This window comes from Phalacrocorax aristotelis, chromosome 1 (assembly GCF_949628215.1).
Source record: "Phalacrocorax aristotelis chromosome 1, bGulAri2.1, whole genome shotgun sequence".
Lineage (NCBI taxonomy): Eukaryota > Metazoa > Chordata > Aves > Suliformes > Phalacrocoracidae > Phalacrocorax > Phalacrocorax aristotelis.
Genome location: NC_134276.1, coordinates 174,882,139 through 174,895,892, shown reverse-complemented (window position 1 = coordinate 174,895,892; position 13,754 = coordinate 174,882,139). Strand labels below are relative to the sequence as shown.

At 37.6% G+C, this 13,754-nt stretch overlaps 1 protein-coding gene across 3 annotated transcripts in view; it reads right to left on the bottom strand.

Moving 5' to 3' along the window:
• Window positions 1-13,754, bottom strand: part of PAWR (pro-apoptotic WT1 regulator) — an 80,073-nt gene that overhangs the window by 64,245 nt on the left and 2,074 nt on the right. The window lies entirely within an intron of this gene.

Sequence of the window (13,754 nt, the reverse complement as noted above, 5' to 3'; positions counted from 1 at the left end):
TGCTACGAGAAGTGGTTTCTAGTGTTGTGCTGCTTAGCAACACCTGCGTTCAAATAGCCTCCGGCTAAGTTTGACAAAAACTGATCTGACATCTGACAAGCCCAATTTTTTTTAATTGAAAGGCAGAAGCAAACCCACAAAATGGGATTATATTAAAACACCCATTTATGTTTTAGACTAAAGAAGACTGTCAGATAATGGGATGCTCCTTGGTTTCTGCCTCAGGCTAAAAATAACTCCTACATTTTCCTTTAACAGTCAACTGCCTGCGGTGTCTTTATTTCACGCAAGATAATTACAATGCACAACATCTTCAACAGGATACAAGATATCTTTATGTGCACCCACTGTACAAATTTTCTTAACGTTTAGGTTATTTCTCTTTTCATAAAGAATTACCTTTATGCTTTCTATGTCTTTCTAGCAATAGGAGTACATTAAGTATTAAGGACTCTGTCCTTTTTTCAATTCTTTTGATTAGTAACAAATCAAAAGAGTACAGAAATGGGCTGAACAGGAAATTCTTTCACAGATGTGTTGAGACCAACTAAACTCTAGCTATGCCATTATTCAGAAATGCCTGAATGCATGCCCCTAAACATTTCATTGTCAAGTGCAGGCCCCTAATTTAATTGTTAAGTATGCTCTAAGTGCCCAATTACAATATACTTCACTGGAATGTTTTCCTAGAGTACTTAGCACACCAAATACATGCTACTTAAACATTCAGCTGTAGATTTCAAAATCTGAAAAATTATCACATTTCTGAGTTTACTGGAGTATTTAATACCTTTGTGAAAGAAATGTGACTTTGATGCCGTGAAAAGCCAAAATCATGACTCAGTAGTCTGACTCCCCCAAAGCATCAAGTTTTAGTCACAACAGTTCTAACTCCATTAACTTCTTTGTGAAAGAAGCGCTTCATTAATGTAACAACCTTCTGGTCAGACTTCCAGCAACACTTTGCCATTGCTCACTGTAGTACAAACTTCCCCCCAGTTCTGTAACATCCTTTAGGGCATGATTACGTGCTGTTCCTGTCTCATTTTCAGTCTCCCCAAAGCAGACACCTACAGTTTGGTATGCCCAGATGCCATGAAAATACAAGACAAATCTGTAAACTAATAATGTTAGCCCCAAACATATCCTTTAACCTCTTCTCAGCATACTATATCTCGGCAAAAATGAATTAATTTAAACAAAAAAAAGTTTATTGGCATCAAATACTAACATGGAACATCTCAATTCATCATGTCTTCACTTTTTTTCCTTAAAGGACAAACCGAAAGGACTGCTCTGCAAAATTGCTCTGTACATTCAGTTCTTAAATCATTCAGCACATCTCAGCATTTTACAGCTGCTTGTAGCTTTTGTCTAATTGAAACAACAATGTCATACAATTATCCTTTGAAGCACAACATAACACACACAAAAACCTAAATCTTTAATCTTGAAGTTAGTATGTTTATTTAAACAAGACTTTTTCATATACAGATCTGAGAGCTTCTGCAGAAAGGAGAAAAATGGCAACATTGAACATGACTGTGTGACAGACAGAAGTTAAGCGACTCATTTCGTACAGATCTAGAACATAATTTACTACAGGACCAAGTACTTCCAAGTTCCACTCCACCTCCCACATTCCAAAATACCCAGATCTTTACTCAAAACAGACTTCACAGAAAACTTCCAATATAAGCATGTAAGACATTACATGACTATTTACCTAACAGCCTACAGTGCTCCTGGGGGGTGAAGGGGGGGGGCAGGGGAGGAAGAGAAAAATGACCTTTAGACTTTTTGTTCTAGAGGCAACTGTAGTAGCTACCAGCTTCAGGGAAAACTACTAATCATTAAATGGTACCTCTGAAAAGATAATAGTTACTAAACCAGTATGAAGAACGGAGCAGACACACACAGAGAATCTTCGCTACGCTCCAGGTGTGTGTCAGATAACACAATTAAACAATCAATATAGCTTTTGATATTTGGCTTGTTGAAAACAGGAAGATTGAAGTCATGATACTATTCCAGATTGGATTTAGTCTACAAAAATCAAAAAGCCACATCAGCATGAGTTAAAAAAAAAAAACCCCACACGTCTAAATGTGTTATTAAGTCTCTGGGACAAAGACTACGTGTACAACTGCTGCCAAACTTGGAATACCTACCTTAAAATACTTTAAAAAACTAAGGCTAATAAGGCACTGGCATAGTTCTGGCTTGGCAAAGCATTGCTTAATTGATCAATAATAATAATAATAAACTTGCAAAGACAAAAAAAGTGCTTTTACGGAAGAAACATTCTATTTCATGTAATTGGCTAGTCTGTTCATTGCACTTTGGAAGAATTATTCAGATGAGATTAGTTCTAAGAGCTCTTAGAGCAGACTAAGTGTTCTTATAGCTCTTTCTAAATGGCTACTCGCAGTACATTGTTGTTTTAAGAGCTTTTTTGCAGTTAGCTTTGTTTAACAATCTGCTTCAGGGTACCAGAACACTAATTAGCTCCTAAACGTTGCAATAAAGGTCATATTTCACAAGCCTAAAAGATCTTGAAGAACATATTTATTTTTTCAATTCAGGGAAAACATACCAAACTGAAAAGCTTCATATTCCTGGCTAGAAAAACAAATGTTCTTTAAAAAAACCAAAAGGGGGATGGGAAGGAAGGGAAGCTGTTGTAGCGAGAAAAAAAAAAATTAGTATACAGTTTTCTGCTTGTTAATCTAAAAAAAAAAGAAAAAAATACCTTAGTGTGCAAATATGTACCTAAACACTGAATAGGAAAAAGCCACCCTGCAAATAACTGATTTCTCATTTGCTGCCATCTAATTTAGCATTCAGTATCAAAAACTCCTCCACCCTTTCCAATTATAAAAGATGTAGGTCAGCTTAATTTCCTTTAGTGCTGCTGGCTTGAAAGAGGAGGTAAAACAAGACAAAAAGCACTATGTAAACAATTAAGAAACTATTTTAAAATCAATGACTCATTCAAGAATGAATACTGCATTTGTTTATTTTGCCACCACTTCAATCATTAGAAGCTAGCTTCTTATGTAGCCTTTATCCACATAAAATTTGTAAATACAGGAACCTCAGTCTACACTTCTACAATTTTTACATAGAAGCAAAAAAAAAAAAAAATTCAACAGCAATCGTCAATGCTCAAGTAATTTTCCCCTTTCTCTCCCCAGAACAAGATATAGAAATGAAATTATAAATATATCATATATATTGTATACTATATAAACATACAATTATACATTGTATATAAACATACAAGAAACAAACCTCAAAATTTTTAAGCTCAAGCCAACTGTTTATCTGGCAGGGCCTGGATACTTCTAGATGTTACAGCACACAGGTTTCTTATCTGAATTAGTGAAAAAATAAGAGATTGGGTTTTGGTAGCTGAAGGGGACACTACAGAAGAGCAGGTTATAAAAAATACCTTGCTGTTTTGTACATGTGGTTGGTTCAGATTATAAGATGTTTCCACTTTAAAGGTCTTTAACAAGATACTTATTTCAAAAGTCTGCCCTTATTATGGATTCTGGTGAACTAAAAGGAGCTGGTTAGGGGGGCGGACCTGAACTTGGCTGCACAAGCACTTACATGATGAGGATCCAGAACTTCTCATTCGAAGTGGTACAACACTCAGGGCCTGTATCTCAAACAAAACAGAGGAGCATACAAAAATTTTCTCAGCCTATCTGGAAGAATAAAATACTACCAAAAGCAAAACTCTAAAAGGGAACATGAGGTAGATGTTAATCAATCAGAAAAAAAAACCCTTCATCTTCAGGTACAGCTCCACAGTGGCTTAAGCCAAGGGTTACATGAGATGAACCATCTTCCTCAACAGATGGACCACAAAAATATAAAAGTTCAAGTGCATGCACAAAGTGAGGAAAAGTACCACAGCATCCCCACAGTAAAGAGGAGGGAAAAAAAAAAAGGTCCTAAGGGACACCAGTAGATCGATGGGTATAAGTAACAGACTGTCAAAAAACAAGATAACAGACCAGAGATCCTTGGAAATGAAACAAAATTAGAAAACTTTGCTGCTCTGGTCACTGATGTATTTGGCTTAGATGAGAGAGAGACAGAGAGAAAGGGAGATGGGGTGGAGACAAACAACAGTTTTCCCACAACACTTTTTCCACATCCGAGTGCTGTATACATTCTGCTCGGCTATCCTGCCACTGTGCCACAAATCTCATTACAGCACCTCTTACTGCAGCCGAGTAAAGTACACCTAGGTTGTTGCTCTGCCAAAAAATACCAAAAGCATCTTTTTTCTAGTTGTCTCAGGCAGCCACCAAGTATACAGCCAGGCTCTTTGCAGCAGTGCATGGCAGGAGACAACAGACATAAATTTAGAGGAAGGTTCTGACCAAAAGGGAAAATACTTTCCCTGTAAGGACAGTCAAGCACTGGAAGGGTTGTCCAAAGAGGCTGTGCCTTCATCCTTGAAGGTGTTCAAGACCTGACTGCGTAAAGCCTTGAGCAACCAGGCTGGATAAAAGACTTCCTTCCAACCTTAAGTACACTTAGATTCAATGTCTACACACAGAAAGCACTCAGTGCTGCCCCGGACCATGCTTCTACATGTCTTTCACCTAGTAAAGTCTCCAACTTAAGAGAGCTTCAAAACATTAGTTACCTACATAGGCTTCAGATAAAGATAATTAATGCTATCTCATTGTTGATAAAGTACTGCCTAACACACTGCAAAGCCCGTGCCCAGCACATAGTTTTATTCCATATTTTTGTTTGAAAGTGGGTGAGAGTTGAGAGTTAAAATAGGCAAAATTTGCAGTTGACACAGCATTATTTTGTTTCTCTGAGGGTTTTTTGTTTGGTTGGTATGTTTTGGTTTTTAAGCTTACCTTCACCCAGGATGATGTTCTCATATTAGGCACAAAACCTGGCTATGTTTTAGATGACATATGATTGTTACACGGCAAGACTAGACGATAGAGTTGCATATGACATTTGCAGGCCTGGAGTAAGAGACCTAAATGTTCCATCCAGTCCTTCCAAGCAACATGCAAGCAGATCAAATAGGGTAAAATCCTGAAATAAAACATCAGGGTTGTGGTTTTTATTTTAACTTCCCATGACCTTGTGAAGCACGGGAAATAGTCATCCACCTACGGTCTTCCAATTGGAAAGTCTTTAAATACACAACTCAAACTTGAAAAAAAAAAAGAAGTAGCAGAGAAAAACATACATGAGTTTGCATATAAGTAATGAATGCAAACCAGATAGTTTTAAAAAATCAGTACAAACTTATATGGAACTGAATACTTAACAGTGACCTTTCCAAAAGTCCCCTCTACACCTCGAGCTACAGGAGGATTTAGAAAACAGCTATGCTCCAGAGATGCAATGAAATAAGAAGCATGAGAAGTTTGTGCCAATAAATATTTTGCCTATCTATTCATACTATTGTATTTAATTTAGAGTTGGGGTAGGATTTGTTTTAACCTTCCCTTGTGAAAAAGGAATCTATTTCCCACCAGCTCTTACTGGGATATACAGAAACTACTTTTTTTGGCACTGAAAATTCATTTTAAGTGGCACAGAAATATCTAATAAAACTCAGTTGCCATCAGAGATGCATGAATATCCAAGTTGCATAAAGCAAAACTGCAATAAGGTAAGGTATAGTCAAGAGTTGGATGGGTTTTAGGGGTTGCTTTTTTGCTTCTCTCGTGTAAGAGGTGGAGGGTTATTTGTTCTGGGAGGTTTTGTGGTTTGGGCTTTTTTTTTTAGCTTGGTTCTTTTGAAAGTAACACATCTGGGATATAGTACATTGAAAGCACAAACAGGCTGCTGGAAACTTATAATGCAAGTCTGGAGAAATTATAAAATAATTCACATGCCTTCTTGTGGTTTATGAATTACTGTGGAAATTAATCCATTCATGGTTTTTATTTTCCTATATCCTCCAAGAAAGTTACATCTGTGGAACTCAGCGGAGAAGGGCTGTATTTCTTACTTTTTTCCAGTTTTTGATTAATAATAATTTTTGAAAGTAGTTCTCACAAATAAAAAAGTTAAAGACATACACACACCATGTCTAGACAGAAATCTCTCCTCTCTTTTTATTAAAAACGCCCTCCTCTTCATTTTTTAAGGGAGTATTCTTCAGCCTACTGAACCTGCAGTAGAAAAACATAATTATAGACTAATTTGCTTTTAGCTTTGGAAATTAAGAACTAGAATCAGCACAGTTTCACCAGAAACAATCAAAGCAAAGTCAAAATGCGGAAGTCTAAAATGCATACAGTCTGTAATTTGTTCCTTCTAGTACAGAAACAAACACAAAAGTATATTTTAAGATAAAATTAGATTTTGTACTTCATTTATTCCAACCATCTCCTTCCAGATGTGTTCAATAAATTAGTCTCTCAGTAATTCATTCTGAATATTCAGGTTTGGGATGAATCAGGATCCCCAAAGTCATGAAGGCATTTTGAAGACACGACAATTCCAAATGTTGAAGTTTTAGAAGCAGCAGCTTTGGAGGGCTTCTCTGTCAATACTTTCTTTTTTTCAACCTTCAGGGTTTACTCATTAAGTTATTATTTCCTCCACAGCTAGGAATACTAGGACTTACTTTTGAAAACACTATTACAAACACCTGAGATTGCTATTTAATCCCATTACCTCCCGAAGACAGTTCTAAATAAGTGCTACAAAGGATGAGATAGCAAAGGTGCATTCAACTGGAGAATGAAGCCGAAGTACCAACTCGTTATTAATCAGAGTAGTTTAATTAAAATATTATGAAGTTGTAGAGGGTTATAATATTGTTTAAGTATTAAACATCAAAATAACAAGTTCTCCACAGAAAACCTATTTTAGTATTACTCTTCCAAGGTATTAGTAGCTTCATCTACTTGAGACAATACAACAGAGCAACAAGATGGACTGACCTGCCCTCTTTCAAACTAGTTATTCTTTTGTCCCGCTGCCTTGGAAAAATAAGAGCTTTCCAGCACTGCCCCTACCAAAAAGAAACTAGAAAACCCTAAACAATTTCCCTCACATAGACAATTTCAATGATTCAGCTGTTTTAGTGTACACAGCTCTCATATTAGGGTTTTCTGCACCAGCAGTTCCGGAAACTTTGAAAGTTTCCTCCAAGGGTGAAGAAGGGCCTTTGACTCTGTCTCCCTGTAGTATCTATCCTTAAAGCCAAACTGGTTAAATATGGCCCACAGAAGCGTACTATTACGCAGTGGAAAGCTGGCTGCACCTTCAGCCTCAAAAGGTTGAAATCAGTGTTAAAAACTTCAGCTGGCAGCCAGTTAAGTGGCATCCCTCAGGGGTTGATGTTAGTGCCAATAATATGCAACATCTTTATTAACAACCTGAACAATGGGATGGAAGGTACTCTCCTAAGCAAGTTTGTGGCTGACACCAAACTGGTAGGGCAGGGACTGGTTGAGAGGCTCGAAGGGAGAGCTGCTATTTACACCAGCCTCAACAGGCCAAATATATTTAAAACTTTACTAGGCAAGACTCTAAGCAACCTGATCAAAACTGGCCCTGCTCTAAGCGGGAGACTAGGCCAGACAACTTTTTCAGGGATGCCTTCCAATCTGCATTACTGTTATTATTCTTCACCTATTACAGTGTAATGTATTATACACCAATGCTGAGAGATCTTCAGTACCTAGCTTTAAACACGTGATCTAACCCAGGGCAGCTTGTCCATATGTGTCTCTTGTGATAAAGTTTCAGCTACAGTAAAACATTGCAATATTATAATTCATATTTAGTATACTAGTTTAAATCACTTAAAGTTAACTTGAAGTTATTATTTTCACATTTGTGAAATGAGCCTCTAGTTTCAAATAGCCAAAGCAGCAGAAGTTTCTTTTTGATTTGCAGGAAACCATCAACCTACCACTTAAGTGAAACACTTCCAATTTGAGGATTAGATTAAGGCATTTTTATAAAACAACAATAATGAAATATTTTCAGATCAATTACTTGTTACAGTGAAGCTAGATACAACTTCTGAAAAAACTGTCAGATGAGTAATTTTTAGCAATACTCGGCAGCATGTTCACTTCAGCGCAATGCTCGGTCACAGAATCACTAAGGTTGAAAAAGACCCTTAAGATCGAGTCCAACCACTAACCTACCACTGTCAAGTCCACCACTAAACCATATCCTCAAGCACCATGTCTACCCTTCTTTTAAATACTTCCAGGGATGGAGACTCCACCACCTCCCTGGGCAGCCTGTTCCAATGCCTGACAACCCTTTCGGTGAAGAAGTTTTTCCTAATATCCAACCTAAACTTCCCCTGACGTAGCTTGAGGCCATTTCCTCTTGTCCTATCGCTTGTTACCAGGGAGAGGAGACCATACCAGCACTTCTCTCTCTGAGCTTTTCAATGAGACTGAAGTCACCCGACTTCCACTGGAAAACAAGATGCTTCATATATTTCAGTGTAAAGGTAGACAAACGTACAGCTGACAGGCTGTTTCCACTCTTTGGCCTACAATATTTTTTTCCCAGATTATCTTGTCTTTTAAGTAGGCTTTAGGGACAAACGACGATAGGATAGACAGTGTTGCAGTCAGTACTCAAAAATAGCCTGGAAAGGAATATTTAGCTTCAGTTAACCAACATCTACATTTATTTAAGGTTATTGGCTACATGACAGACTGGCAAGAAAAGGCAGTAACTGACAAAGCTGAACATTAAGAAGCTTTCAACCACGAATTACAACCTAAACTGAATACTCTTCTTACTTTCTGTAGAATTCAGTACTCAACAGAAGAGGAAATAATTTACTTACATTGCGCTTATTTTCCACCTAGTAACTGCATCATTTCAGATGATTCACCCCCAAAAGAGAGTAGTGAAAAAAAACCAACCACACAATAATATTTTCCAATTACACCTAAATATTAAAAGATTGCTTTAAAAACCAACTTTCCCAAAATTGTACTTAGAGATAAATGCAAGGTCAAAAGAATTAGAGGGGAAATTAACAGCTTCTGACACTTTTCCATCACTGTCCTTCCCATTCCAGCAGGAACGAGCGCTGAACTAAAAAGAACTAAGTACATGAAAGAATCGGTACTTCCTGGTTGATTCCTGTGAATTCCAGCTTAGATAATGGTCTACAACCTCTTTTTCTATGAAAACAGCCTTATTAAATTGGGCAAAAATAAAGTTATCCGTATCACCTTTTAAAGAGAAATTATACTACTTCCATATATCTTTTCAGCTCAAAAACTACTGCATTGGCTAGCCTTATTCTAAAACAGTGCTATCCTAGGGCATAGAGACCCCAGGTTTGGAACACATGCATGCAGTGATTTAGAAGCTGCTACAAGGGTTCTTGAATTGAAAATAAACTTAGAAATCTGGGAAGTTGTATGATTCATTTCACCAAATATCTCCCTTACCTAGCTAATTGTCAGGATATTAAAGCGCACTGTTGAACATGGGGGGGGGAGGGGGCAGAGAAAAAGAACAGGCATATAAGTTTATCGTGTGCTAAAAAAAGATGGAAAGAAAAAAACAAATATGCCCATGAACAGGCATTGCCCAGAGGCTTGGTCAAAATCAGAATTTAAAGGCATCAACAGCAAAACAGGCTGGATGTAAACAATCTCAGTCAGATCCTTTTATCAGAATCTGAGAATGCTTGTATTGCTTCTTCCACTCTACCACCTCTGAAGGAAGAGCCATAAATGGAACCGTAATAAGATCAATGTGTTCACTAGACAAAGCAAACAGGCAGATGGCCTAACATATCATGAACAGTCATCCAGGTCAAATAAACATATTTCAGGCTTCTGTCATAACACGAATACCTCTGCATGGATGGCACAGGTATCCATGGTCAGAAACAGGGGCGGGGGGCAGTATTTTGAACAAACGCTTACTGAGACTTCCCCCCTCCAACATATGCAAAAAAAGCAAGTTGTTTTACGAGAAAATGCACAGAGATGTTAAACAATGCAAAGACGCTACCTCCTCAATATGAAGGAATGGCTAGAACTGCTCTTTCATTTAACTTCATCCTTAGGTAGTTAATCACTGAGGAAGATATTGCTGAAGGCAAACTTCTGGTCAAAAGAGTCCAACCACCAGTACAGGATTCCACTCCTCTCTCTAGTTTCCAGCCATTCAGAGGAGGATTTCAATTCCTTTACAACATACTCAGTAATTGCTATGCTTGACACATTTGGCATTTAAAGTTTCCTTAAATTTTTCCAACTGGAATGCAGCAACTTTCTGTCAGTCTGCACAACTCAGCATGCTGGACTACTCTAGAAAGAGCAGGAACTCTTCCTTTCACCACAGAAAGAGGCCATTCCTCTCTGCCTACTTACAATACTGTGGTTCAGTATGACACCTACCAAGCACCACATATGCAGTGCCTTCTGAAAAGGCAGGCAAACGCCTGGTTGCAAGCCAACAGCGTGTTTTCAAGAAGTCATACCCTTATTGCTGATAATAATAAGACAAGAGCTGAACACAGAGTGGCTAAACATCCTACACAGATTCCACGTTTTAATCACTACCACCTTTTACTCTATTAGTATCTCCGGCATTTCCAACAAAGGGCTCCGGAGACTGTTGTGTCTCAAATCTGGCAGCTTCACATGCTAAATACACAGACCTGAGTTCTTTACACCTTTTTAAATCATTCATCACCATTATTAACAGAAGAACACATCTGAATTAAGATAGCTTCCATCTGGTTAGGTGAAAATGTAAACTTTGTCTGTAAGCACACATTAAATAAAACCCAGCTATCTAACTGTCCATCCTAGATGGACTGAGATTTTGATTATATATACACCTTTTTTAAAAAGGTAACCACAAAAATAGTTGTTATTCTCCTGGTTGGGGTTCAGCAAAAACTTACGCACACAGCTCTGCCAGCAGAATCCTCCAGTGTAAACAGTTACAAAAGTAAAGCTGCACTTTCACCAGTGCAGCTTGTTTTGCTTGGAACAGGACAGAAGAACTACTGTAACAATACAAAACATAACTCTCATCCTATATGCGGGTCCTCACAAAGCACTGTTAAGCTACACTGACAGGAACTCTGTGTGTTTCTTGGATAGACACTAGCACAGTTGTAAATGAGAAAAATGTTACACAAACTTAACACCTGTGTCAAGTGAATACCTACGAACTGAAAACACTTCCTAACATAGCTAAAAACAGTTATAAAGCTTAATATTTAAAAAGGAAACTTACATAATGATAATTATATACAAATTTAGTTACCTTTCACAACCTGAAAAACTGTTACGAAGCAACAAAACCCAAATCCCACGGCACTTAATATTTAGAGTGAAATTAACTTCCAAGACCCAACAAGTGATCAAGAAACTACTTTACAACCACTGAAAACAGCTGCAAGTATTTCAGAAGCCTTTTTTAAAAGCCACCATTACTTAGATAAGCACTAGTGCTGAGAAGATAAAAACCAGCCTTTACTTCTATCACAATAGCCTCTAAATACAAAGTGTCACCACTACTCCCAACCTGCCACTATCTGCTTTCACAGCTTCCCCTATGGTTTCTGTCCTCCACCAACTTCAATACAAAATACATTTAAGAAACAGAACTGTTTAAGACCTAGCTCTATTACCTTCCTATTGAGCAGAAGATAAATTAATCATTAATGAATAATGACCTAACATTTTTCATGCCTATTTCAAGATAACTGAGGCAACACAAACTTTTACTTTCCTTGTTCCACCACCTTTCATATCATTAAATTCTCCAGCTGCATTGCAACTGAAATGAGATCGTACTTTTTTGGGGTAAAAAGTTTTTTATTCCATTTTGGGCAGAGAAGCTTCTAGGCACTACGTGTCTTCTGTGAGTGTATTTTGTCAACAGTTACCCATTTTAATTTCAGAGTATCAGAATCTCCTCATTGTTCCCCACCACAGTGGCATGCTGATCATAAAAAGGAGACGTTTAGCATAAAATAGCTACTCCATTCTACAGAAGGACTATTTTCTTGGAAAATAAGACTTAAATAAAACACCTGGTAAAGCTCTGAAAGGACATCTCCTGAAAAGTAATTTTAAAACATACACCACGCACAGCTATGTGTGATAAGTGGTTAAATTCAGCATGCGCTACTAAGTCACTACGTATAGCGTGGTAAAGCTACGCCTAGCATCCAATGAGAAAGCATTATCCCAACATGTCATCAGCTACATCACAGCCTTCTTTTGTCTGAGAACTTCAACTGACCGTGTTGAATCAGTGCTTTAAAAAATTTTCTCATGAATAAATAGATACATGAAAGACATTTACAAGCAAATACTCTGCAAAATGTTCATTGTTAAGCAGTTACTCACATTTGACACTGGAGACAGCTTCTGAAGTTGTCCACCATGAGAAATGATCTAGTGTTCCCTAGTTAAATAATTCTTAGGAATGCATGTGGTAATGATTAAAAACATTTAAGAAATGTGAAATACTGAAAAGGGATAGCTTTGCCTAAGTATATGCCAGTCAAAAATGCAACACTTACTACTAGCAAGTTTCCCCAATAATGACTTCTACAGCAGGTATCTACGTTTATTAAAATTTGACCCTGAAAAGGTGATGGAATGCTTAATAGCTAGTTACAGAAGTAAACAGTATAAACGTACATCAAGTTTCCAAAAAGTGCCAACAGACAGTGGCAGGCAGCAGTTATTAGGTCCTCAGAAATACAGGAACGGGTGAGAACTTGCTTCTCAGTGCCTATGTATGTTAGCCCTAATAAATAAACCACCCTTAACAGCACAGCAGAAACTACAGTAGCAAATTCACATATAAGATTCTAACAGCTGTTGAGCAAGAAATGTGTTTTCCTGGAAAGCAAAGCGTATTTTGAGCAATACTTAAACAAAACAAAAACCCCAACCGCTACCAAACCCATTAAACTAGCAAACTCCAAACCACACCACCCAAACACTACCAAAGGAACACTGGTTCAGAAAACTAGTTCCGATAACTAGGAGACTAGTCTCAAAGAGAGAAAAGAAACATACCACCCAAAACCAAAGACGATGACTGGGGATGGGGTACACAGCAGAGGCCCCTAAAATATGAGGTTGCACAATGCTTGCTGCAATGTGTAAAACTATTATTGACTGGGCTCAGACTAGTTTACTTAGGGAAGTAAAGATACAGCGTTTTAAGAGTTCCTATAGGAGCTCAGGAGGCAGGTATTTAGGAGGCTTTGAATAAAACAAGCAAGCCAGTCTAGGAAGCTTGCATGTTCTGAAGCCAGAGAATTAAAGAATTCACTTGCATTCCTCGCTTTCCAAAGCGAGAATATTGAACTATGCCAGAACGCTTAACCTCAAACTAAAGACTATGAAACTAATTATTAAAAAAACAAACCCATAATTACAGAATTCCTAAAATGAGTTCCTAAAACTCATTCCTCACCTGCCAATACCTTCCCACATGGAAGTGTCTCTGTGAAAGTGCCTAGAATGTCACAAAAATAGGATTGGTGACTTCAGGTATGGAGAACATGATTTCATCTTCTCCTGCTGCTTTAGAAACAGAGATCTAATTTCTAGTCCTATTTTATTAATCCGTAATATTAACCAAAAGAACTAGAAGTTTTTTCTATAGTGATGGTGGTCATCATTATTTGTGCAAAACCATAGACTAAAATCCAGCTTTGTTCAAAGTTTCCTGTGGCCTTTCTTATTAACTGCAAAAAAAGCTAAAAA